General features: G+C 46.3%; 1 protein-coding gene across 2 annotated transcripts in view; it reads right to left on the bottom strand.

The window, feature by feature from the left end:
• Positions 1-27,068, bottom strand: part of PDPR (pyruvate dehydrogenase phosphatase regulatory subunit) — a 473,013-nt gene that overhangs the window by 266,984 nt on the left and 178,961 nt on the right. Inside the window, exon 19 of one of the 2 annotated variants that reach the window (XR_010026138.1) lies at positions 17,090-17,100. The exons of the other annotated variant lie outside the window; for it this stretch is intronic. The gene's annotated coding sequence lies outside the window, so the exon portion shown is untranslated. Of the gene's footprint in view, positions 1-17,089; positions 17,101-27,068 lie in introns of those variants that run through there. 2 annotated transcript variants of the gene reach the window in all.

Raw genomic sequence — 27,068 nt, 5'->3', positions numbered from 1 at the left:
ACGTGGGAAGCTGCTCACAGCTACTGGCCATGATCCAAGACAAGTACAGTTCAACCACAGGAATCAGAACAGTTGAACTGGATCATGACTAGGGAAATATGGAGGCAAAACCTGGCTATGAGATTCAGTAATGAACCAGGAAGATCTGGTCCAGATTCCATCTCATCCGTGAACTCAGTAGGTTACCTTTGTCATCCACAAACTGGGAATAGTTACGCAGATGTGACAGCAGCCGGTAGAGAGGAGTGGGGGATGTGATGTGAGAGAATATGGAAGATCACAGCCATATCTTTCATGATTTAAAGAACTGCACCATGTTGTCTTCCAGGATCCCCCACGTCACTCGCTCCACTGCTCCCACATATGGGCCACCTACATAAACAGTTATTTGGGAAGTTCAATGGACTCCTGCACCCCAGTCTTTTGTACAACAGCCACTTATGAATCACCAAAGAAAAGAGGAAATGCATCACCACAAAGAGGACAAAATAGGGCAACGGTTTGAATTAACATTTGCATATGCTAATTGTTATAGAGAGATGCAAATTCAGAAATAATTATTATAGTTTAAATAGAAATACAGCACATCTCACCATAGTAACCTAACATTGTTGCACGGAGATGCTCGTGATGTAAAATTGGGTCGATTAGGATCCACTGGTAAGCCCCTGGCTGATTTGAAGGAGTTCTTACCCCCACTGTTTTAACGGTGGCAACGGCAAAATGGCTCTCCTCGCCATTATACTGCTGAAATGACAAAAGCTTGGAGGAAGCAGGAGTGTTTTTGTATGTAGAAGGACTCCGAGCTCCATTCAGTTCTGGTATGAAAACAAATTCTTGGTCGCAGAATTCTTTAATTCCAAGTGTACATCTTTTGCACCAGGTTCCGGCTAGTGAATCTCAGAGTTCTAGTAAAAAGAAAAAAAGAGGGGGGGAAAGGACATCTTGGTGGTGGAATAGACAAGAGAGATTCTGGGGAGACATGAGGTTAAATCCTTTCCCCAGATGTTCCAGCTGCCACTGGTATTATTCTTTTATGGGGCTTGTGGAAAGGCTAAATGAAATACACCCTCTCTTGGAAGTGTCTAGCCCTTTGGGGGACTGTGAATGTCTTTGCCTGGAATCCTGTCTCCTGAAAACCAACCAGATTGATCGTAGAATCATAGAATAGTAGAGTTGGAAGGGGCCTCTAAGGCCATCGAGTCCAACCCCCTGCTCAGTGCTGGAATCCACTTTAAAGACTGATCTCTTCCAGCAGGCCTATCCAGTGGAATTTTAGGATGCTTTTAGGATGCTTTTAGGATGTTTTTAGGAAGTTTTAAATATTGTGTTTTAATTAATATTTCATGGATTTTATACTTCTTGTTGTTCCCTGCCTCGATCAGGATGGAGAGGCGGGTTAGAAATATTATTATTATTATTATTATTATTATTATTATTATTATTATTATTATTAAAGCATCTCTGACAGATGGCTGTCCAGCTGCTTCTTGACGGCCTCTAGTGTGGGAGAGCCCACCACCTCCCTAGGTAACTGGTTCCATTGTCGTACTGCTCTAACAGTCAGGAAGTTTTTTCCTGATGTCCAGCCGGAATCTGGCTTCCTGTAACTTGAGCCCATTATCCCATTATGATGCTTAAAAAGAGTACAGAATCTAACACTGGCATTGTTTTTCAATGTTGGAGCTCTCCAGATATCTACTGTTAAATATATACATGCATCCATACAAAAGCCCAAAGCAATTTTAACTCTGCCCGCCTCAAACCAAAGGTCAAAGATCATCTGAAGCTAAACACAAGTGGTATCCCTTGATCAAATTTGGTTGTGAGAATAATAATCAAAAATACTTAATTTAATGATAAAAAATGCTATTTTAAAACTAGAGTTAAGGCTGCCTTAAGCTCCACAAAGCCAGGAAACTGGAAGCTAAGTCTGATGCCTTCACAGATGTGCCCCATGTTCAGTAATTACGTTGCGTAATGACACAAATTGTGTTTGCTAACAATTTACCTTGCCTGCACCCAAATTTTTCCTGCATCTTTAAGGCCCAAATTCAGAGGGGAGGATAAAATGACTGAGAATAGCAAAGATGCCCCATGTTGTCCTGGTCCTGGATTGCCCTTATGAAACATATCAGCCTCACTGTGATGCTACGGGAATCCTCCATTGAGGATCCACTGAGTTGATCCATGCCTATTTGTTGATTGTTGAGAAAATTCATATGGGGTGGGGGTGGAAACATGGCAGATGATGATGATGATGATGATGATGATGATGATAATAATAATAATAATAATAATAATAATAATAATAATAATAATACCCAGTGCTGCATAGGGATGTTGGAGGAATCTGTCCAAGGGGTCAAACTCACCAAACTTTCATCAGCTCTCTCTCTCTCTGTCTCTCTCTCTCACACACACACAGACTTCAGCTCATTTTCCCTGCAAGCTGGTCCAACTCAATCTGTATATGTCGAGCCAGGTGGAGGATTTTTCTGTTTCTGAATTTTCATAAATAGAAGTGTGTGGAAGTTTTGGGGTGCAATTTGCATGATTTACACAAATTTCAACCATAATTTGTGCAAATTATGCAATTTGCAGCCAAAATTTGCTTAAATCACTCAATTGTGCCTCCGCAATTTGTGTATATTTCTATGTACATCATTTTTAAAAAACATGAAAAGTTCCTGGATTTCCAGGAGAGCCCTCACATGCACAACTCAGCCTGCAAATGCAAGGCAAGTTGGGTGCTCAGTAGAAGTCCATCAAGCCCCAAAAGGTCCAGATTCCACAGCGATGGACATCTCTAGTGCTACATCCTTGTGAATCCTGGTTCCACTACACCACCAACCCATGAAAGGGGATCGAATTGGGCCCACTCACCCTGCCCCACCCTCCACATATTAATCCAACGCAGTGAACAGCCTATGATCAAGAATCTGTTCAGAGCTGCTGAACAGATGGAAGGAGGGGCAACAGGATTCATCCCAACCCACTCCTCCCTTCATATTCATAGAATCATAGAACAGTAGAGTTGGAAGGGGCCTATAAGACCATTGAGTCCAACCCCCTGCTCAGTGCAAGAACCTACTTTAAAGCATCCCTTGCAGAGGGCTGCCCAGCTGCCTTGTGAAGACCTCTAGTGTGAGAGAGTCCACAACCTCCCTAGGTCATGGGTTCCATGGTCATACTCCTCTAACAGTCAGGAAGTTTTTCCTGATGTCCAGCCGGAATCTGGCTCCCTTTAACTTATTCTGTGTCCTGCACTCTGGGATGATCGAGAAGAGATCCTGGCCCTCCTCTGTGTGACAACCTTTTAAGTATTTGAAGAGTGTTATCCTGTCTCCCCTCAATCTTCTCTTCTCCAGGCTAAACCTGCCCAGTTCTTTCAGTCTCTCTTCATAGGGCTTTGTTTCCAGACCCCTGATCATCCTGGTTGCCCTCCTCTGAACACGCTCCAGCTTGTCTGCGTCCTTCTTGAATTGTGGAGCCCAGAACTGGACGCAATGCTCAAGATGAGGCCTAACCAGTGCCAAATAGAGAGGAACCAGCACCTCATGCGATTTGGAAGCTATACTTCTATGAATGCAGCCCAAAATAGCATTTGCTTTTTTTGCAGCCATGAACACCTCGCACAAACGGGGCTTTATTTGGTACAATGGATGTATATTTCTAGGTAGAAGCATAGGTATAAGAATGATCCCATTGACAGCAAAGCAAATCTCGGCAATGCATCATCATCATCATCACAACAACAGCAATAACAACATGCAGAGAGATTAATTGATTCTCCCGTAGGATCCCATTATGGTTTTAGTTACACAGATTAAGATGGAAGGAACATTATCCTCTGTTTAGAGAGCACGGGAGTGCTGTAAAAATGGAGATTGTACGTAAAATTCAGCTGCAGAGAAGCGCGTCCAATGGTCCGTATCCACCTTCGCTGCAAATAACGGCAATAAAACAGTACACTGGAAAGAAAGAGATTCAAGCGACTCCACCCGCAGCCCAAGGAGTACAGTTTACTGAGACATTCAGTACTACCAGGTTTGAAAGGCTCCACCAGCGAAATTCTCAACAGCAGCCCTGGGGAGGGGCGTCGCTGGCAGCGGGTAGGCAAAGGATGTGGCTACTGGCCGGCTAGCAGCTCACACCAGGGGTGTGGCGGCTGGCATCCCATGCTGCTTCTGGGGCCAGCTGGGATGCCCACTTCCTCCACTCTTCCCCTCCTCCCTTGCCGTGGCAGGATAGAGACCCCAGCAAACTCCCTCACTGCTCTTCGCTGCTCATTCCACAACAGGGCTCTTCGACCTCATGCCTGCGGGCCAATTCTGGCTCACCAAGACCCAATCTGGCCCTCTCTGCTTTGCCAGACGGCCACACTCCCTCCCTCTGACCCTACCTCCTTCCCTAGGGTAATCATATTTTGGAAACCAAAAAGGAGGACAACATGGTTGGCCCCCAAAGGGGCATGTCTAGCACCAAGGGGCCCCGAACATAGCCTTGGTCACATGTCTGATTTTACAGCACACATTTAAGACAAATCTGTTCTATAAAACAATTTTAAAACCTCAATTATTAAAAAATTCCTAAAAAATCAATGGATGAACGGATCTGTTTCAAATTTGGTATGGCTAAAGCTCTACCTAAAACCTATCATGGTGCGAAGTTTCATCTCTTTATCTTTAAAAAAGACGATTTTAAAAATAATATTTTAAAAACCTCAATTATTAAAAAATTCCTAAAAAATCAATGGATGAACGGATCTGTTTCAAATTTGGTGTTACTAAAGCCCTTCCTAAGAGCTACCATCGTGCCAAGTTTCATGTCTTTATCTTTAAAAATGACGGAGTTATAAGCATTTTTGTTAATTCCAATTAGAGCTACTCTTTGGCTGGGGAAGATTAGAAAAATCCGGATTTCCCCTCCCCCTCCCGGATTTGTCACCAAAACCCCTGGCAAATCCAGGCAAATCCAGTCATATGGTCACCCCAGTGCCAATCATGTGATGGCTTCCCTGCTTTTGTGCATCCCCCCCACCCCCATGCTAAGGTGTTGAAATGCCTCTCCTAAGCTTTCATTACTGGCAGTAAGAGCTTGACATTCAACTATCCACCACTGGAATGCAGGAGAGGTTCCCCAAAATTGGAGAACTCCATTTCAGAAATGCCCTCGAGTGCCACATTCCAGTAGTGGGCGTAGCCTGATGTAAAAGGAGTGGGGCCCAAACACCAGCACATTGTAGCCTAAGGTTCTTCCTATTAAGTCTTAGGAGAGTCATTTCAAACATTTAGGGCCTTGCTAGACCTGCTGGCTTACGCCGGCAGGGAGGCAGGGCCGAGGCGCGCTACCGTTAGCACGCCTCCCCCAGGCTTCCAGACGGCGGAGACGCAGGGAGGACGGAAGCCCTGCATCGTCCGCCATTTTTTTTTTTGTTTGTTTGTTTAAAGGGGGCGCGTTTGGCCCGAAGACTCCAGAGATGGTAAGTGGCTTTTTGACTTATTTTTTTACAACCGGGGGGGGGGGGGGCGAAGGATGGGAGGGTGGGTGGCACGGGGGGAGGGCGGGTGCGATCACGCCGCCGCCGCCCAAGCAAGCAGGCGAGCGGCGCTTGCCCGGGCAATGCCTGGGATGGGGCGGCATTGCCCGGGCAAGCGCCGCTCGCCTGCTTGCTCGGGCGGCAGCGGCGCGATCGCACCCGCCCTCCCCCCGTGCCACCCCCCTCCCATCCTTGCCCCTGCCATCCTTCGCCCCCCCTCCCCCCGCCGATGGGCACAGCGCTCCTATGAGCGCTGTGCCAGGTCTGCGGCTTTTCGCGGCACCTCGCGAGTAAGCGAGGCGCCGCGAAAAGCCGCGGAAGTCTACACACTTTCCCCAGCCCCGGCCTGAGGCCGGAGCTGGGGAAAAAGCGTGCCATAAGCGCATTGGCTTATGGCGCGTAAGACCAGGCCTCAGCGCGGCCTGTCTCCGGATTCCCCTGTGCGTCATCTGGACGCACAGCAGGGAAGCCAGGTCAGAAGGCGCGCTAAGGCCTCGTCTAGGAAGGCCCTTAGAATTGGAGAAAAAACTGCGCAAAAGCTGGGAACTAACCAAATGATTGACAGTTTGGGGAAAGGAAAGAGGGTGTGGCCATCTGGGGAACTTCAAGAAGCAAAGGCTATTTTGGGATGCATTAATAGAAGTATAGCTTCCAAATCGTGTGAGGTACTGGTTCCCTTCTATATGGCACTGCTTAGGCCTCATCTGGAGTATTGTGTCCATTTCTGGCCTCCACAGTTCAAGAAGGATGCAGACAAGCTGGAGCGTGTTCAGAGGAGGGCAATGAGGATGATCAGAGGTCTGGAAACAAAGCCCTATGAAGAGAGACTGAAAGAACTGGGCAGGTTTAGCCTGGAGAAGAGAAGATTGAGGGGAGACAGGATAGCACTCTTCAAATACTTAAAAGGTTGTCACACAGAGGAGGGCCAGGATCTCTTCTCGATCATCCCAGAGTGCAGGACACAGAATAATGGGCTTAAGTTTGAGGAAGCCAGATTCCGGCTGGACATCAGGAAAAGCCTCCTGACTGTTAGAGCAGTACGACAATGGAACCAATGACCTAGGGAGGCCATGGGCTCCCCCACACTAGAGGCATTTAAGAGGCAGCTGGACATCCATCTGTCAGGGATGCTTTAGGGTGGATTCCTGCATTGAGCAGGGAGTTGGTCTCCATGGCCTTATATGCCCCTTCCAACTCTACACTTCTATGATTCAATGATTCAGTTGGGAACCCGCGGCTGGTTGTTCGTTATTTGCATTTTTTTAAACAATGTGCACGCTAAGTGCCCTCATGCAATTAACCTCAGATTTAGCTTTGCCCTCTAGGCTTCACTTCCAGAAACTGTGGGGTTTGTGTGTGTGTTTGTTCTGAAATCAAAATCATTTGTATGCTCAGCGCTTTCTAAGAAGGCACCGCTGCTACCCTACCTCCTCAAATTTGGCAGTGTTTTACAAACCAATGAGGCACTGCTCGACCAGGATGGTGTGAACATTTGAAACAACCCCTGCCCCGCTCTGTTTCCTCAGAGAACAAATTGGCCACCTTTTACCCACCTCCAACAACAAAGCCTCGGATAATTCTATATTTAGTTTAACTCAACCAAAGTGCATTTCTATTATTAACAGTGTTGCACAAAAGATCTGGTGCTGGGCGTGGAAGGCCTGCAAGAGAAGCCAAGTGCCTGCTTGGAACCAATCGATACGACGAAAGTTCTGACCTTAGTAACCAAATGTACGTGCAAACAAATAAAAGAATGAGACGGAGATTTTCTTGGAGGAATAATTGCAATGTGCAAATTTACTTGGGCCTGGAGCCAGCTGATGAGAATTGTGAAGTGCCTTTTTTCATGCCAACACCCTGTCTTGGAGCTCAGAGACTCTTGACTCCTCTAGCAGGAGAGATTTTTGGCTTCTTCTCCCAACCCATATTGCTGACTGCAGGGCTCCAGCAGCAAGAAGGAATTACGTGTAAGTGTCAACAGTCTTGAACATTTTGACACCGCATGATTAATATGACAACCATCATAGTTTCCAGCAAAGTCAGTCCAGTGGGCTGACCAGTAGTGGTGAGGGGGTGGAAGGGCCTGGTCAGACTTTGCCAAAGTCATGAACAGCATGGCACTGTTCCTCCCTAGTCTTCTTGAACATACTCAGGGGGACATCAGAAATAACAGGGCTCTTCACACAACACACAAACTGACACTCAGTGGTTGAACCGTGGACTGTTTGTTGAAGTGTCAGTTAGGCCATAGCTAGACCTAAGGTTTATTCCTGGATCGTCCAGGGGTCAAAACTGTTCATCTAGGTGACACACAGGGGATCCAGTGCTCAGTCAGGGGCGAACCCTGGATGATCCCAGGATAAATGTTAGGTCTAGCTATGGCCTTAGTGTATGGTCTGAAGCCAGGACATTTTCTACAGGGTGGCTTGTTAATCGTGCAGCATATTTTATTAACCACCCTGAACAACTCAACAGCAAACTATGGGTTCCTCAAGAAAATTAAGCCACACTGCATGGTTAACAAGCCACCCTTCGGAAAATGTCCTGTTTTCGGTCAACACGCCAACCCACAGTTCAACAAACAACCCACACTCAACCACTGAATGTGGGTTAGCATGTTGTGCGAACTCAGTTGATGTTCCATCGGTGTCAGCTCCAGACTTTGAGGGCCCTCGTGCAAGACACCCACAACATTCAAGCAAACTTTTTTTTAAAATCTCCAGTTCCATGACGAAATAAACTTAAAATTGGAACAATGAGAAACTAACTTTGACAGATTTGTCCACTGCAATCTCTCCCTCCTGGAGCTGATGCTGTGTTCCACCTGGTGGCTCATCAATTTGCTGGCCTCTCCTGGGGATTGCTTTGAACGGCGGTGGGGAAACTCTGGCTAGAGGCCACATCTGGCCTCCCAGGCCTTCTCAACCAAACCACTGAGACCGAGAGTGGGCCCCCACTGTGAAGTTCTGCCCTCTGGGAAGGCAAATGAACGTGGCTCCATTCGGAGCTGCTGCTGCCTCAAGGTGCCTGGACCACCTTGACGTGTCAGTTCCTGAAGACGTTCCTTTCCTTCCTCACTGCAGCTCCAGCTCTGGACTTCTGTGTGAACATGAGGCCACCTGCTCTGCCTTTGTTCCTTGGTGTCCCTGGTGGGCCTGGAGCCAGGGGGGCCTGGAGTCCAGATGCTTCTGTTCTGCCAATGCCACAGCCTCCTTCATTGGGGCATTGCTCCTGGAGGTGGTCTCAGGAGGCCTATCAGTATTGTCTGACTATTCCTGACCCACACAACCTCTACAACTGTTGACAGGATCCTCCTCCCCCTCCTCCTTGATGTCTCCTCAGGTTCCAAGGTTCTCCTGCCATGAAGGTCATGGGATATGACACCACTGCTCAGCTGTTTCCTGAGATGGGGGGAGATTATAGGGAAGGGAAGGGAAGGAACCTCTCGTACAAGCACTTGAGTCATTGCTGACTCCTAGAGGGACGCCTGCTTTCGCTGTCGCTTTCTTGGCAGACTTTGTAGCGGGGTGGTTTGCCGTTGCCTTCCCCAGTCACAGTTACCTTTCCCCCAGCTAGCTGGGTCCTCATTTTACCAACCTCAGAAGGCTGGAAGGCTGAGTCGACCTGAGCCGGCTGCCTGAGAACCAGCTTCCGCTGGGATCGGACTCAGGCCGTGGGGAGAGTTTCGGCTGCAGTAACTGCCACTTACCACTCTGCGCCACACGAGGCTCAATATGAGGAGGGGAGTTTTAAATGTTGGTGGGTCCTGGGGAAAAAGATGGCCCAGCCCTGGGCTACAAGAGCAGCCACAGGTCTCTGGTGTTTCTGGTGAGAGCCTTTTCCCAGCTCTACCTGGAAATGCTGGGGATCGAACCTGGGGTCTTCTGCATGCAAAGGAGGGGCTCTACTGTTGAGCCACATCCCGCCCATTCAAAGTCTACACTTCGAATGGACAGTGCTAGGGCCCATGCAAGTCAGGGCACCTGATTTTTGCTGATCTCCCATATCCACTCAACCCCCACCCACCCCAAACAGCTGGTCCTGAGCGTTGTGTGACCCTCTGGAAAAGAATGGGATATGATGCAGAAGGCTGCAATAGATCTGTGGAGATGGGTGAAAAACCAGTGTCCGAACTTGCACATGTGCTGTTGGATAATGGGAATAATTCCATATGCTGCCAGACACTAGGGGGCGATAGAGAATATCCCATAGCTTGATCAGTTCCTATTTCCTGCTCCCTCCACTTCCGCTTCCTTCTTTCTCTCTCCTTCTTCCTCTGCCACAAGGAGTGCCATGTAGCTCACTTCCTGAAGGAAGCAAGTAATCATAGCTCACACCTTCACTCACTTTCACCCACTTACTTTGGTGGGTGCTTGCACTTAAACAAATGTTAAATAGCCCTCTCTGACAATGTGTCTAAAAGCACTAATAAAGTAAGTTGATTTAAACTTCTTTTACAATGGCTCTAGCCTGCGTTTATGGCTTCCAATACTAAATGCTGTGTTGCCGTGTTTTCTCTATCTAAAGCAACTCTGCTATAAGTCACACCAGACTTTCCAACAAGACTCATGTCTGTAACCATGCCACATTTTGTGCTGGTCCCTCCTACTTTGGATGTGGCCACGCCTGCTGCTAGAATATGGGTCACAACAGTTTCCAACAGGAAGGTTCTGCTTTAGGCCAGCAGTGCAAAATATCTTTCAGCCTAAGGGCTTAATTCCATTCCAGGGAAGGTTTCGGGGGCCACCCTCCAGGGGTAGCTGAGGCCAAGGGTCCAAGCATGGAGGAGAATGGATGGGCTCTTCAAAGAGAAGGGAGAGCAGCATGGTTCAGCCGAGGGTGGTAGAACTGGTGAAGGGAAGGTCATATCAGGACCTAAGGTCAGAGCAAGAGAGAGCTTTGAAGGAAAGGGCAAGGAGTCTGTGCTCACAATGGAAAGGAATGGGAAGCTCGGGCATCATCCAACTATTTATTTATATAAAGTATTTTTTTTTATCCTACTCCTCAGCCAAAAAGGTTCCCAAAGCAGTTTACATATAATCAATTCAACAAGATAGTTCCTGCCTGCAGGTTTACAACCTAAAAAAAAACATGACACACAAGGAAAAAGTGGTGGAGAGGAATGAGGAAAAAAATCAATCATTTTTTTCAGCTTGGCTGGTGGCGTGGCCCTGTTTCCTCTCTCACATCCTCTCTACAGGCTGATGGTAGTGACAGTGAATGGAGGAGGAGCTGTCATGAGGTGATTGCCAGCCGGGCTGGAGCCTTCTCATCATCTCAGCTCTACAGGGCGTTGTGATTCTTTGAGCTGAAAGGATCCAAAAGGGGTTGCGTTGCCAGCCACACCATTTCCTTGTGTGTTTTCGGGTGCTGAGCATTGTATGCCTCAGCCACACACTAGACTTGGGAGAGGGGGGTGCCCCTGTGTCTATAGGAAGAGCAGATGCACCAGAAACCGAGCTTTGCATAACTAGCTCTTCCTATTTCAGTGTCAAAACCCTGTGATGACCTTTAAAACTCCTTAGCAAGCTGATGCCTTTGAATATATTTAGACCAATTTTAAAAAAAACCCTTTCCATCAGAAGGTAAAAGGAAGAGACAGGACTCATTTTTTACTCTGAGTATATTGTGAATCATGAGCTTATTAAAGAGTTCAGAAGTTCATCACAGGTCCGTGACTCTTATGCCATTTGGGAAAAGAAAAGAATTCAGCAGAAAAAAGTCAAACTCCAGTCTTTTTGCGTGTATATGTTTGCTAAATTTTTTAATTTTAATTCATATACGCATTATTTTATTTTTAACATCTTGCAACAGAGTCTGGATACAGGCAGATGTAATGCTTCAACTTCAGCAAAGTTCAGCCAGAATTTGGCTCAACCAGAATTTTGACTGGTTCATCTTGATGGAGGTATGTTACGCTAATTCTTAAAGAGCTATCCTATTCATGGCTGGAGCATGCTGGGAATTGTCAGCCTTTTTGCTCTCTAAACATGCATAGGATTGCACCCTTAAGGAATTGCATGGTCTCCCTATTCATTACCAAGCCCAATTCAATTAGAAGAGAGACTGAAAGAACTGGGCATGTTTAGCCTGGAAAAGAGAAGATTGAGCGGAGACATGATAGCACTCTTCAAATACTTAAAAGGTTGTCACACAGAGGAGGGCCAGGATCTCTTCTCGATCCTCCCAGAGTGCAGGACACTGAATAACGGGCTCAAGTTACAGGAAGTCAGATTCCGGCGGACATCAGGAAAAACTTCCTAACTGTTAGAGCAGTATGACAATGGAATCAGTTGTCTGTTGAGGTTGTGGGCTCTCCCACACTAGGGGCCTTCAAGAGGCAGCTGAACAACCATCTGTCAGGGATGCTTTAAGGTGGATTCCTGCATTGAGCAGGGGGTTGGACTCAATGGCCTTGTAGGCCCCTTCCAACTCTGCTATTCTATGAATCTATGATTCTATAAAGCCCTAAAAGGCTTGATGCCCAAATTCATGAATTTATTTATTTATTTATTTGCAATATTTATATACCACTCCCCTGTCAAGAATTTCTGAACGATGACCAAATAGAATAAAAGAATAAAAACAGAATAAAAACACATTAAAATACATTTTTAGAAGAAACAAAGTGCAAATAAAACTGCAGCTGGCCATTAAGGGAAGACTTCCTGGAACAACAATGTTTTCAGGAGGCGCCAGAAGGAATACAAAGTTGGCGCCTGGCTGACCTCCAGAGGCAAGGAATTCCATAGGAAGGGGGGTCACCACGCTGAAGGCTCTTCCCCTGGTGGACTTCAATCAGGTCATAGGTCCATACAGAACCACCAGGAGCAGGCCCTCAAGATGACCTCAGTGACCGGGCAGGTTGATAGGGGAGAAGGTGTTCTCTCAGGTATCCTGGTCCCAAGTTGTTTAGGGTTTTATACAGTAGTACTAGGACCTGAAACCTGAAGGACTGCCTCCTCTCATTCTAACCTATTCGGGCACTAAGATCTTCAGAGGATCTGCAAATAACATCAATGGGAGATAATACGCTATGTGTTTATGAAGGAGACGGCCTTCTGTGTTACGGCACTCTGACTTTGGAATGTCATCCGGATGGGTGCCAAGTTGAAACATATCTTTTCGCTCAAGCAGTTTAACATGTTGACCTGCTAACTTTTTAGAACTTTAAATTAAGCGTCTTCTTAAACTATTGTGTTTTTGTTTGCCTTGCTGGATGAGAAGTCATTGTTTTAATTTGACTTTTAATGGGTAATTACATGGCTTTTATATCTGATTTTTTTAGTTGTTTTAACACCACCCTAGGATCCTTTGTGGTTTGCACAGTAAATAAATAAATAAATTACATCTCCACCAGTGTTTTCACTTACCAGGTTCAGCTCACACCAAAGAATGTGAATCTGCTTCCATCCCTAAGTGCAAAGTGCAGTTTGGTGCCCATCAGGATTGGTTAAAATGCCTGGGCAGATGCAACATGAACCATGATCAGTGGAAAAAATGAGTGCCATGCAAGGCAGGAGGAGAAAAGAAAAGGAAGGGTATGCAAACCCACAGGGCGTTCCTATACACTAACAAAGGGTCAATGCCCTCGTTTTCCAGGCTCAATTCAAGGTGTGGGTTTTAGTCTTTAAAGCACAGGCTTTTAAAGCCAGCCCTGAGTGGACTTGCATGAGAGGTGCAGCCATGTCTGCTCTTTGCGTCTCTCCTCCGCTCACATCTGAATGGGATGGACTGGGGGGTCAGCTTCTTACAAAAAATGTAGTTAGTTACGGTGGAGAGCAACTGAATTCTACGCAGCGCCAGCTCCAGGTGTTTGCGGGGAGAGGCTTGGGCAAGGTGCCCTCAAGAGGCACCCGTCTCAAGTATGTCTTCTTTCTCACCAATGTCCCCAGCTGCTCTGGCTCCTCCTCCTTTTGCTCATGTTTGCTACCACTTCAAGGGGCCGGAGCAACTCCCCTATGAGGGAAAGTCACAACAGCTGGGACTGTTTAGCTTAGAAAAAGGGTGAGCAAGAGGTGGCATGATAAAGGTGTACAAAATGATGCCTGGTGTGGAGAATGTGGACAGGGAGACATTTCCCTCCCTTTCTCGTAATACTAGAACCCGGGGTCATTCCATGAAGCTGACTGGTGGGAGGTTCAGGCTAGATAAAAAGAAGGACGTCTTCACACAGCTCATAGTTAAAGTATGGAAAACGCTACCACAAGATGTTGAGGTGGCCACCAATTTGGACAAATTCCTGGAGAAAGCTATAAATGGTTACTGATCCTGATGGCTATGTGCTACCTCCAGTATTAGAGGCAGTATGCCCATGTACAACAGTTGCTGGGGAACATGGGCAGGAGGGTGCTGTTGCACTCCTGTCCTGCTTGTTGGGCTTCTCGTGGGCCACTGTGTGAACAGAATGCTGGTCTCATCTACCATGGTGCTCTTTATGTTCTTATGTTCACTTGCTTGCTTGACAGCCAGTCAACAGTGGCATCTGCTGCTCCTTACCACCACCGTTGTCTGGGCCAGAGTGAGGAGAACAAGCAAAGATGAAGAGGAGGAGCAACTCCGGGGGGCTTTTGTCAGTGGGACCCTGTGGGCCTCAGTAAGCACCCAACAAGGCCTACTTTCGATGCAGGCCCTGCCCGTGTCTTCCACCTTAGTCCATCTTGTTGAGTTGCTGCTGCGTGATGGAGCAGGGCAAGACACGGTGTGGAGGGGCAGGCTCAATTCCCCTCCCCCAGCACCCCTTGTTGTAAAATGGAGGCTCCCTATCCACATCTTCGACATGAAGGCCAATGAATAAGTCATTGTGGCCGGCAGCCCCATCTCATCTCATTTGCCCCTCTGCCTGGGCCCTGGGGTAATTTGCATTTTAAATGGACTCCTCTCCTCCCTGCTCCCACATCTCCCAGTAACTCAAGCCCTACGCAGGCGTCCTAAAGCGCGTTGGGACTACGTGCGAGGAGTGCTTCGGTCTATTACAAAATGAGAAAGTTTGAGAGTGAAGGTTCTGATGTCCTTGAAAGTGCTCTGTGAAAGTAATGGTGGAAGTGGAGGGGGAAATGCATATTCCGTTGGTTAATTAAAAAAAAGGGGAACGCAAACTCTACGAGGAGCCAGGGCACGTACCGGTTACTGAAAATCAACAGAAGGTATTCCAGTAAAATCTGAGCAGCGGAATGACTCATCCGATAGCACCATGGATACCTCCTGGTTTAGATGCACTGGCTGGATCACTCTGCATCCAAGGGCGGACTTTTAGAAAAGGAACTGAAAAAGGCTGACTGTCAAGGTCGGATGCTGAGAGTTCATCATTTGTGCTTCAATAAAAGAGATTAACCCTCGGGAATTTTAAATTAGATCAGAGCAGCGTGCGCCTTGTCTTGTCTTATGTGCTTCAGCTCTTTGGTCACAGGTGGTGCGAGGCGAGCTTGAACTTGGCGCATGGGTCACTGTCATCAGGGGTGGGGATGGGAAATGGATTGCTGGATTTCTGTGGAACATATGAAGCTGTGAGACCATTGGTGTGTTTGGCTTAGTATCAACTGGTCCATCTCCCCGTAGTAATAGGGAGAGAGAGGTCTTTCTCAGCCCCATTTTCTGTGAGCATTTGACCCACTTTCTAGAATGATAGAATCAGAGGCCCTTTCTACACCTGAGGATTATCCTAGGAAAATGGAGGGATCGTCCTTGCCTGCTCCCGGGATCCCGTGTGTGTCATTTGGATGCACAGGGACGATTCCAGGATGATCCTGGGATATAGGGCTGGTGTAGAAATGGCCATAGAATCATAGAACAGCAGAGTTGGAAGGGGCCTACAAGGCCATCGAGTCAAACCCCTGCTCAATGCAGGAATCCACCTTAAAGCATCCCTGACAGATGGCTGTCCAGCTGCCTCTTGAATGCCTCTAGTATGGGAGAGCCCACAACCTCCCTGGGTAATTGATTCCATTGTGCGCATTTGCAAGGTAGGTTGGTCCTACCTTGCAAGCAAGGGTTGCCCTGGCTGGCCTAACTGATGTAAGAGGTTAGGGGTGTTCAGGAAAGACCTTTTGCCACCTGAAATGCATGACCAGAGAAATGTGAGCCCTAGCATCATCAGATACATTGCAACGGATTTTGGAGCAAGCACTCTGTTAGGTTTTGTCCTGTTCTATGTTTCCTTGACAATCACAGGGGAACCTGATAGCAAGACCAAGGCAGGAAAGCAGATCAGGGCAGGGGGAAAAGTAGGATCTTGGAGAGCTCCAAGTGGGTCCTGTTGACTAGAACTCTCTCCTACTAGGACCACAGAAGAATGCTGTCTCAGCAGGGAGCTAAAGACAAGTGAAGCATTATGAAATCTGTACTGGTATTAGCTCCACCCTTCCTGGAAGAGTCTGGATTGTTAAAAGGCTCTCACCTGAATTTCTATGAGGTTGGGCAAATGGAAGTTTGGCTGGGGACTCAACCTCTGAGCTAGAGGATGATAGCAGGGCCCTGAAGAAGGCACTTACTGTCCTACCCCCAAGGAAGTTTCCTCGTCAGAATCCTCTGCTGCACACTGGAAGATCTGAGGGAACTGGGGGTCATGCAGGTTTCATGTATAGTCGAGCCTGCTCTGGAGATCAGCCCACATAAGATAGGGGCAGAAGCTAGGCTGAAGCTTGCCCCCCACAGCAGATGGACATAAGAAGCTGCCTTCCTTTGGGACTGACCATTGGTCCATTGAACTGACTCGTCTATATTTTCCAGACCTGCTCGTTTGATATCCTTTGCCAAAGCTGCTAAGGATTGAACTTATGACATTGTGCGTACAAATCATATGCTCTCTGGGGTGTTACACCCCACAAGTCAGTTCCTTAATGTATGTCTGTTTTGGTAAGTCTGTGGTGCTTAGAATGTTGACCTGAGTGGGTGGAGTTAGAATGTCTTAGGAGGTGGGGAGGAGTGATACATAAGGGAAGGACCGAGGGGATTTGAGAGAGACTTTTAGGTACTCTTAGAGTCTTTAGCGCTCTCTGTGCGTTAGCTCTTGGTGTGTAGAGTACTTGGGTTCTGGAGAATTTGAGGTTCAGTGTAGAGAGTGGTGTCTTTTGAGGGTGGTTTGCTGATAGTTGGTGTATATTAATCAATACTGATAATAAAGGAAGTTCAAGAGTGAATGTGTGAGAGAAAGGAAAGCGTGTATGTGAATGAGTGAAAGGATTGGATGAAAGGTTTCAAAAAGGTTTTGAAATGTTTTAATTTGAAACAAAGCTTGTGAACTTTTAAAAATAAATTTTAAACAATTTGGTTTTTTAACCACCACAAAAATCCCACGTGTCTGTTTGGCATTTAACATCTGAAGTTTATACATTTAGCACCCACTCTGACAATAATTCACCTCAGCACATATCATTCACAGCACTTTATTTTATTATTGAAATCCTTCTCCATTTAACCCCTTTCTCCACATAGTTTGGAGAAAGGCGGTGTTTGTCCCTCGCCTCAGGCGTATCAAGCGGTGGTGCTTGGCTTGAGCAGGGAGTGTCCGCGGCCGGGCCTGGTGTTCAGAGCCTGTGTCGTGGCACTCTCCTTCTGAGCTTTGCCCCCTTCCCAGGAAATGGAGGTGGGACATGTCAGACGTTCCTGCAAGACAGGCATGCACACACAGGGACAAAAACGGGGAGATGAATGAGCCATGACATGCATCTCAGGGAAAGGAGGAATAAATTCACCTTATAAGTTTTGACCCTTACTGTGGATGGAGCAATTGGACCCTTCCCCTGACAAGAGAAGCTTAGCAAAGAGAGCAGCAACCCAGAGAAGCATATTTCACAAGCCAGAGGTGAGGGAGGGAGGGAGGGAGGGGAGAGAGAGAGAGAGAGAGAGAAAGAAAGAAAGAAAGAAAGAAAGAAAGAAAGAAAGAAAGAAAGAAAGAAAGAAAGAAAGAAAGAGGTCAATCAGTCTGTTAGCAAGGTACAATTTGAAGGCTAGTAAGTGGATGGAACGTGTGTGTGTGTGTGTGTGTGTGTGTGTGTGTGTGTGTGTGTGAGCGAGCTTCCCCAGAAGATGTGCTTCATGTAATCTGGGAGGGAGAGAAGCATTCACATTTCTTCCATAATTTAAATGTTTCTCCTTGATGCTGTTTTGTTGTACCATCAGAGGCAGAAATATCGCTTCTTTACAGACAGAGCTATGGTCAGCAGCTACCCTTTTCTCTTGTCATGCTCAAATTTTAAGGCTTTTAAAACTCACTTGTGCATGTTGTTTGTGGGATCACTGTCCATCAAGAGTTGACTTGCATGTGTGGAACAGCCTATCCCAGATCTGTCAGCAAATGCACAGCTTGCATACGATGACAAATGCAATATTTTTCGCTGCAGGCAATTCCCATGCTTAGCTGCAAGTCATGAAGTAGTAAGCAAATTCAGACATTAGATCTTTATGCCATGTTCAGTTCAGTTTATTGCTCAACAGCCAACCAGGCTTTTGCATATACATGTACAGTACATATACGGGTTAAAAACACAAAGGAAAAATATAGAATGCCAACATACAAGAAACAGTAAAAGTTTAACAAACCATCAGCAACTGGTTTGTATACTAAAAATGATTACATTAATTTAATAGCTCAACAACCTGTATTATCATCTTTCAAGATTTTTTAAAAAATCATTTTCCCTAGAGCAAACTTGATGAATTTAAAAGTACAATATGTCACAAAATAATCTGTCCCAGCCAATAAAAACAACATCCTATTTAAAGGGGAGTTATCTCTAACGCCAACAGAAAGCTGATAAAAGTGCCAAGTCCTCAAATCTGGATACAATGGGCATTCCAGAAAAAAGTGAGCCAATAACTTCTGGCTTCTAACTGTAGCATCTATCTGCTACTTACCTTCCATTAACTACAACTAATGGGTTAGATCCAGGACCTGCCTTCTGAGAGAGAAAGGGACCTTCTGTGAAAGGCAGCGCTCTGCTTGCGAAAGGCCTTTCCTCCCAATTTTAGGGATCTCCTCCCTAACTACATTTAGAAGTGTCTCCCAGCTCTCTGAGTAGCATTTTCAGGGGCTTGGAGGGGCTGCTGTGAGAAGGAGGGACGGGGAAGTCCATTTCCATCACCACAGTTGATCCCACGTAGGTCTGCATCCATTCCAAGATGTTTTAAATGCACCTAAAACCAGAGTATGAATGAGACAAACCCATCTTTTGCAAATATGAATATTTTACAAGTAAGATCGCCTCTATGTTTAATTCTACATCAGTCGCAGCCCTCTGCTTCAGCTCAGGTTTGCCTCTGTGTAATTTTTTTATTTATTACATTTATATCCCGCCTTTTTTCCTCCAAGGAACCCAAGATGATGTACATAATCCTCCTCATCTCCATTTTAACCTCACAGCAACAACCCTGTGAGGTGGGTTGGGCTGAGAGTCTGTGACTGGCCCAAAGTCACCCAGTGAGCTTCCATGGCTGAGTGGGGACTAGAACCCGGATCTCCCGAGTCCCAGTCCAACACTCTAACTACTATACCACTACTGTCCCATAATGTGTGAAGCAACCCTCTGAGATAAGCTAACTGTGATGTCATAGTTAAAGTGAATCTAGAGTGCAGGACATGGACTAATGGGGGTCAAGTTACAGGAAGCCAGATTCCAGTTGGACATCAGGAAAAACTTCCTGACTGTTAGAACAGTATGACAATGAAACCAATAGGGGTGTGCACGGACCCCCCGCTCCGCTTCACTTAGAGATCCGCCATTTTTGGAGCGGCCCGCTTCGCCCCGCCCCCGCTCCGCCCACTTCCACTCCGCTCCGCTCGGAGCTCCGGATCCGGATCCGGAGCTCCGTTTTCCCCCCCATAGGGTTGCATTGAAAGCTAAAAAAGTATACAACTTTTTTTCTGTTCAAGTTAGAAACCTCATGTTTGGCACCATGACACCTCATGGGGGTATACACACGCATGCCAAGTTTCAAGCTAATCCCATCATCCCCTGATTTTTGGGGAATTTTTGAAAATCGGGCACCCCATTCACACCCCTTGGGATAGCTCTGTCAATTTGCATGTTAGAAACCTCAAACTCGGCACCATGAAAGCTTATCCATGTGTCCACATGGATGCCCAGACTCAAGGCAATCCCATCATCCCCTGATTTTTGGCGTGGCTCTAACCTCTAATGCACCACCCATCACACCCCTTTCGATAGCTCCGTCAATTTGCATGTTAGAAACCTCAAACTCGGCACCAGGACAGCTTACCCACGTGTCCACATGGACGCCCAGACTCAAGGCAATCCCATCATCCCCTGATTTTTGGCACCCCAAATCAAGTCCCATTCTACAACTACGTCAATTTGCACGTTAGAAACCTCAAACTCGGCACCAGGACAGCTTACCCATGTGTCCACATGGATGCCAAGTTTCAAGGCAATCCCATCATCCCCTGATGTTAGGGGAAGTTTTGAAAATCGGGCACTCCAGTATGTCAGGGATTTAAAGTTGCAACGCAGACAGCTCAATGGGGCTAGTTCAAAGGAAATCCCAACATGCCATGAGATAACCCTAAATCTTCTTCCACACTTGAAAAATGGATTATTGAACTTGATAAAGTCTAAGTGAGCGCAGGAAGGACTTCTCCCCTGAGTCAAAGCAAGACACATACACCATCCCTGCAAGGCGGGAAGGGGAGAAGGGAGGGAAGGCAGGCAGGCAGGCAGGCAGGCAGGCAGGCAGCATGCATTATAGTGCCGCAAGGATGGCTTGAGCACTAACGCATAGCAAACCAACCCGTAAGCGGGCGCAAGGAGCAAGTGAGGCAAAGATGGCTGGTTGTTTCTTTCTAAGCCAGCAGTTACGCCTTGAGGGGCACAGAGGAGGACGACTGGGAGCAAGCGTGCCAGAGGGTGCTGGGCACGAACCGCAAAGCCCATCTCCCAGGCACCTGGCGGGCAGAGCAGGCGAGGAGTCAGTCCTGGCAGATGCCCCACCACAGCAGCACCCCGGGGGAGGCGGGCAGACGGGCAGGCAGGCAGGCAGGCATGGGTTGGCGGGCCCAGAAAAGCTGGTACCTTGCACAAGTAAGCCATAGATCTGTGGGGGAGTCAGTCCCAGCAGATCCAGCTACCTCACAAGGACGGCTCCCAGCAGGAGAGGCAGCCTGCTTACTGGTGCCAGCCTGAGCCTTGCTGCTTTCAGCACACCTGCTCCCTCTTTTCATGATGACTAATAAAATATTAATACTACTAATAATATGTATAAGGTACTACTAAGAATATGTATAAGAAGAATATAATATGTTTAAATGTAGGGAAATGGGACAAGAAGTGTGTATGCTGTATAAGAAGAATAAAATATTATACTACTAATAATATGTATGAGAATATATACTACTAAGAATATGTAAAAGAATATAATAATATGTTTAAGAATATTACTAATAAATGTAGGGAAATGGGACAAGAAGTGTGTGTATGCTTTCAAAAGAAAGCTTTCACAAAAGCAGAAGGAACACAGTCAGGCTTTAAGAAAGGGAAGGGGGGGGGAACAACCAACCAACCCACCAAACACACACTCCAAAATTTAAAAGTAAAGTTTATATTAAATCAAAGTAAGGGAAAAACACAGGGCAAACTAAGCTATAAGTCAGAAAGAAGCAAACAAACACACACACACACGCGCCAAACTAAATCTATCCTAATCTATCTCCAAAGTACACAGCAGCAGCTAGCTAAGTAGACCCTCTCTCCACGAACGCCAACCCACAAATAGACACAAAACAGAAAGCTCTCAGGGTGGGTCTGCCTTAGTCCCCCCTCCAACGCTGGGATTGGAGGATGATGCTTTCTGAGGTGATCGATTCTCATCAGGATTGGGAGTTGAATGTGCCTGTCATCGCTTCAAAAAAATTTTAAAAAACCCAAACCCTGATTTTTTAAAACATATTGCACGTGAACCACAGGACGCAGAAAGTTGAGAGTAGTCTCAAAATGACCCCCATCCATGACTCTCTGAGCACAAGAATTTTCAGAACGATAGCTTAAAAACCAACCCAGTTATGCCCGAGTCTTTCCCTCAATGCAATCCTATGGGCGAAAAGCCGAAAACGCCGTTTGAGCCGCGCTGTTGACCCGATTTTCAAAAAAATATAGCACGCGACCCGCATGACGCAGAGAGGTGAGAGTGGTCTCAAAATGACCCCCATCCACGACTCTCTGAGCACAAGAATTTCCAGAACGATAGCTTCAAAAAGAACGTAGTTATCCGCGATTATTTACCGCAATGCAATCCTATGGCGAAATGTTTTCAAGATGGCGATCGGAGCGCTCCGCGGAAACCGGAGCGCTCCGAAAATGGCCGCTTCTCTTCGCCTTGCTTCTAGGGGTCCGCGGTCCGCTCCTACTCCGCCTCTGGGTAAGGCGGAGCAGGCCAATCCGTTACTGCTTCTACGCTCCTAATCGGAGCGGATCACACCCCTAGAAACCAATGACCTATGGAGGTTGTGGGCTCTCCCACACTAGAGGCATTCAAGAGGCAGATGGACAGCCATCTCTCAGGGATGCTTTAGGGTGGATTCCTGCATTGAGCAGAGGGTTGGACTCGATGGCCTTGTACAGGTCCTTTCCAACTCTACTATTCTATGATTCTGTCCCCGTTCAGCCACAAAGCTTTGGGTCAATTGGCATATTTCAGCCACACCTACCTTATAGGGTGGTTGTGATGGTAAAAGGGAGGGAGGATTAGGGATAGATGGATCTCTATCTTGCTGAGATTCTCATTTTATTTAATTGTGTGCTGTTTCTGCATGAACTTGTGGGGAAAACATGGAAATTCATAACTTTGTTGTGCACATTTTTCCTAGTTGTGCATAAATATAGACCTTGTGTTATTAATATACAAGAAGGGGATGTCTTGTCAAGAGTCCCCAAACTAGACTTTTTGGAATATATACAGAAATCAGTCCAAACAGATGATTAATTGTGAATATGCTAACACAGAAATGGTTTTTACACAGAAGAATGTTCAGGTGACATCAAAAGCTGGATTATTATTTTTTAACATTTGTAATAAAACTGACATTTGGTAAGAATGCAGAAGGTCTTCAAATATATGCCATGTCATATGGTCTTTGTTAGTTAGTTACTGGAACTAATTTATTAGATATCAAAATATCCCTTTAACATTTTTCCTATTCTTTCCGTATGTCCTTGGTTTGTTACCATCCCTTCTGATGTATCTACTTTTTGCACGTTGCTTTTTAATTCATTTGAAGTGGATAACAGGATTAAGTAGTTGCAATTTCTTTAAGCTTCCGTTTTTTTCCCAATCCACTCGCTGCCATGCAGATTTCACTGAGTGGAAAACTCTAGAAAGGAAGATGACTCACACAACGCCGGCAAGTCATTCACTTTTCACTCATTTAACTATGGTGAGCTCCTGTCCAACTGTGGAGAGAGATAAAATTAGGCAAGGTTCAGGACGTAGAGAAATAGAAATAGGGAAGTCTTCTTCCTAGAAGTGACTAGAATCCTATTTCCTGTGTGCGCCACCCCCACTATTCATCAAGCACATCTTGATGTAAATTAGCCAAGAAGGATCCCTGTTATCAAAATAGATAAGGCCGGGATGTTCAAAGGAGAACCCACTACTGAACATTTCTTATTGAAATGTCCAGCCTCTCCCCGCCCCATCCCTATTCCCCATGGGCTACATTTTGGAGAAGTTTCACCATTTATCAACCTGGCACATGGCTACATAAATGCAGGCTGGAAAATGCCGTGTATATACACACTTTTTCCAGTTAGAACTGGATGGAAAGTGAGGTTTATGTAATATTACTTTCGGTTTTGTGGCATGCAATCTTTGGCCTCACTTTGCACTTCTGTACTGTTCTATTTGGAACCATCATCATCCTCTATAATAAAAAAAGAGGATGTGTGTCCTTCTGTCTGTCGGTGCCATTGCTCCATGGCCATGAAATCTAGACACCTGTAATTTGGTATGCACACTAAGCAGACCCTAGGGCTTTTTTAATGCATTAATTGTTTTAAATTCATGTAAACATCTCTATGTGCTTGAATCTGGCAGTACCATCTTCAGTCACTAGGTGGAAGGCTTCCCTAGCTGACATATACTTTTGCAGTCAATTAGGGATGTTGCAGCTCACCGAGCTTTCATCAGCTCACCCCCCCCCACCCCAGACTTCAGCTCATTTCCATCAAGCCAGTCTGACCCAATCTCCATCGAGTCAGGACAGTCAAAAAAATTGCATAAATAAAAATTTGCTCAAATTGCAACTGCAATTTGCAGAAGTTGCACAATTTTTGTCAGGTATAAGGCCAGAGGCCTTGTTCGCTGTAGGTAGATTTATTAGGAATAGTTTTAGAATGTCAATGTCTCTGCATGCTTATCTTTGCCAGAGTTTCTCACGGGAGTAGCTCTCTCATGCCCTAGAAGCTCTGAAGGTTCTCTGGGAACTTAGCAGTGTTTCGGAAAGGTGGGGGCCCACTTATTGAAGGGTAACTCAGATGGTAGCATCACCTTAGTGGGTTGCGCAGTTGGCACATGGGCACGGTGACGAGGACCTGTCTGTCAAGTGGCTTTGAACAGGCCAGGCCGCTGGTCTATAAGAGCGGGGAGCAAGGCTGAAGAGCCTTGCTAGGTTTCATCTCTCGACGCAAGACCTGAAATCCCTCCTGCCTGGATCCATCTCCGATTTGGACTTTGAAAGCACTCTGCACATGGACCTGCTGCTATTTGGATTTCTAAGGATTATGCAATGAAAATTACTGTGAGGCTTTTCATAGACTTGAACTTGCACTTGCTGTGGATTGCGTGCGTGTGGCCTGACTCAGGTGACAGAGAGCTCCCTGGAGCTAACGTTACATGCAGGGGAGTGCTTGTGCCTGAGATATTTCCCTTCCCAGTGATCATGTCTACCGGGTCAGCTCAGTGTATGGCAGGCTGGGATTGACTGGTGCATGATCTTTCTCTCTGCCAGACTCAAGTGGCAGGGAGTTGCCAGTGCTAAGCAGAAAGCGTGGGGCTGGGGCTCCTGTGCCTTGGTGCTTTACCCTACCCATGATCTTGTTTAGGCTTTAGTCACGTCCCCTTGAGTTACCAGTGTATGCAGCACCTAGAGAAGCTCCCTTGGGAAGGTTTGTTTAGCTTTTCAAGAATTCCCCCCACCCTGTGTGATTGCCTGTGATCGTATCAGGAATGGAGCCTAAAGTGTTCTGACCATCATTCAGCTTTAAGTGTGCTTTTGGAGTGTGTGTAACCATTAAGCCTGTTACCCTGAGATTTCCTCAATAAAAAGAAGTCTCACTGATGTGAGTGTCTCGGGCCAGTTTGCCAGCAAGTGTGAATGCCAGAGGGAACAAGTATACACACGACAATTTTGGCTGTAGTTTGAATAATTTGCACAAATTGCCACCACAGTTGAGTAATTTGAACAAACTGCGGCTGAAATTTGCACACATTACAATCACAATTTTTTGCAAATTTCTATTTACACGTTCCCAGATTTCAAGAAAAAATCCTGGCTCTGCTCACAAATGCAAACTGAGTTGGGGGCACCACAGAAATCTGGCAAACCCCAAAGGGTCGAATTTTCCAGCAACAGACATCCCTACACTCAATACAGTTTAAAGCCAGGGAGAGTAAACTGCTTCTCCCTCCCCCACCCGATGGTGTGAACAACAGACCCCTCTCAAGAAAATGGAATGGGCAAAGCACTCCTCAGGAGGCGATACGGGTTCACCATGGGAGGGGATGTGCCTAAGGGTGCCATCAGCAGTGGTTTCTAACTTTGACAACTTTTCTCGAAGGCTTTGTGTATCAAGCTAAGGGTTATTTCTACCCATGTGAACCCATATCGATTCACTAGTAATCATATAATAACATAAAGGCAGCTGCTGCCTGTTGGAACATCACTCTGTATCCTATGAATCAAGGCTGCAGGAACCATCCCAAGGCAGCATGCAACACAGAATTGGCATCCTAGAATCCTTTGAGTCATTTGGATGGCATCTTGGGAGAGGGGGGAACGTGATGGAATGCACATTATTTTATTGACACTTTATCAACATTGGCAAAGTACCCTCCTACGTTGCAGTTTTGGAGATGAAAAGTCTTAATAAACATGATAAGGGGGATATCTATACGGCTTCTTTACCCTGACCTAAATGCGCAGATCCGCGTTTCAGGACACATGATGCAGCCGCCCATTCGCCACAGCGCCGGGTTTTTAACCCGATAATGCGCATATTCGTAGTTGTGATTTACCGCGACTTTTGGATCAACCTTCGAGTTTGCACTGCATTATAGTTACGTGTCCTTGGGGGAGTTAAATCACATTTTGAAATGTGGGTGTAATTTTGAGGGCAGGACAAAGTGATTTCCCGATTTCCCACCTTCACACCCATCGTGCCCTCCTATGGCTCCCTCATTCCTTCCCGCCGTTTTCATGTTGAATTTTATGAATCTGCAGAGGTCTGCCCAGTAGTCCCAAACCAGAGGAGGGCCCTGTGCACTAAGCTGGAGGTAAAAGAACATGAAGTTTAGTTGGGCACCATGGATTTAATTAGCATGTCGCATATCCCTGAGATTCTCTGCCCATCTATCATCTTTGAGACATCCTGGAGAAATGTTGAGGTGCCATACGAGTGGAGGCAGGCTTTACTTTACTTTCTTTATTGCAATCTATAGATCCATAAAAAGAAAACAACCAAACAACAAACAACCAAACACAAGAATCAGACATGAAATCATACAATTAGAGCTATTATCAACTTTAGTCTAATACACAAAGAGCTCTAATCTTGGCCGCCACTGTAAGAAATTTAGCAACAGCCAAAGTTACACTTGAAGACTTATCTTCCAACAGAAACTTAACATAAAATTTGCCTGAAGTTCTGGACAGTTTGCTCAACAATGGGGTAATCATAAGATGGCGGGCCTGATTATAAAAGCTACAGGACAGAAGGATATGCTCCATCGTCTCCACTTCCGTATTCCTACAGGGGCACCGTCGTTCCTGATAAGGGATACCAGCATATCTGCCCTGAAGTAATTCAATAGAGTAAACATTGCATCTGGCCTTGGAGAAGGTAATACGATATTTAGCGACCGACAAGTTCTTTAGATAGTCAGCCAGCTGAAGAGGCCCAACGTAATGAACGTGCAATGCACTGGGAGACCAAGAGACATGAGAGCGAGCACGTAAGTCGCAGAAGGCTATATCCCACAGTCTTTGTTTGATAGCTTTAAAAGCAAAATTCAAGCCCAGATTAAGGAGGAGGGAAGAGGAGAGACCTATTGAAGCTGCCTTCCTGGCAAGAAGCTTGGACCAGCTGTTCACGTAGTTGTCCTGAGCCAGACAGGGAAGCAGACCTGAGCCCCTCCCAAAAAGACTAACTTCCATCCAAAATTTTAAGGCAGACCACCAAGCCCTAAGCGAAAGAGAGCTTTCCCCGGTTTCCAACAAAAGTACCGAATTAGGGACACACTTTGGGAGTTGAAGAAGGGTCCTCAAAAACCTTGTCTGCAGCCTATCTATCTCAGATGTTAA

Source organism: Elgaria multicarinata, chromosome 14 (assembly GCF_023053635.1).
Source record: "Elgaria multicarinata webbii isolate HBS135686 ecotype San Diego chromosome 14, rElgMul1.1.pri, whole genome shotgun sequence".
Taxonomy (NCBI): domain Eukaryota; kingdom Metazoa; phylum Chordata; class Lepidosauria; order Squamata; family Anguidae; genus Elgaria; species Elgaria multicarinata.
Note: the sequence above shows the minus strand (reverse complement) of the source record. Positions and strands in the feature narration are given on the sequence as shown.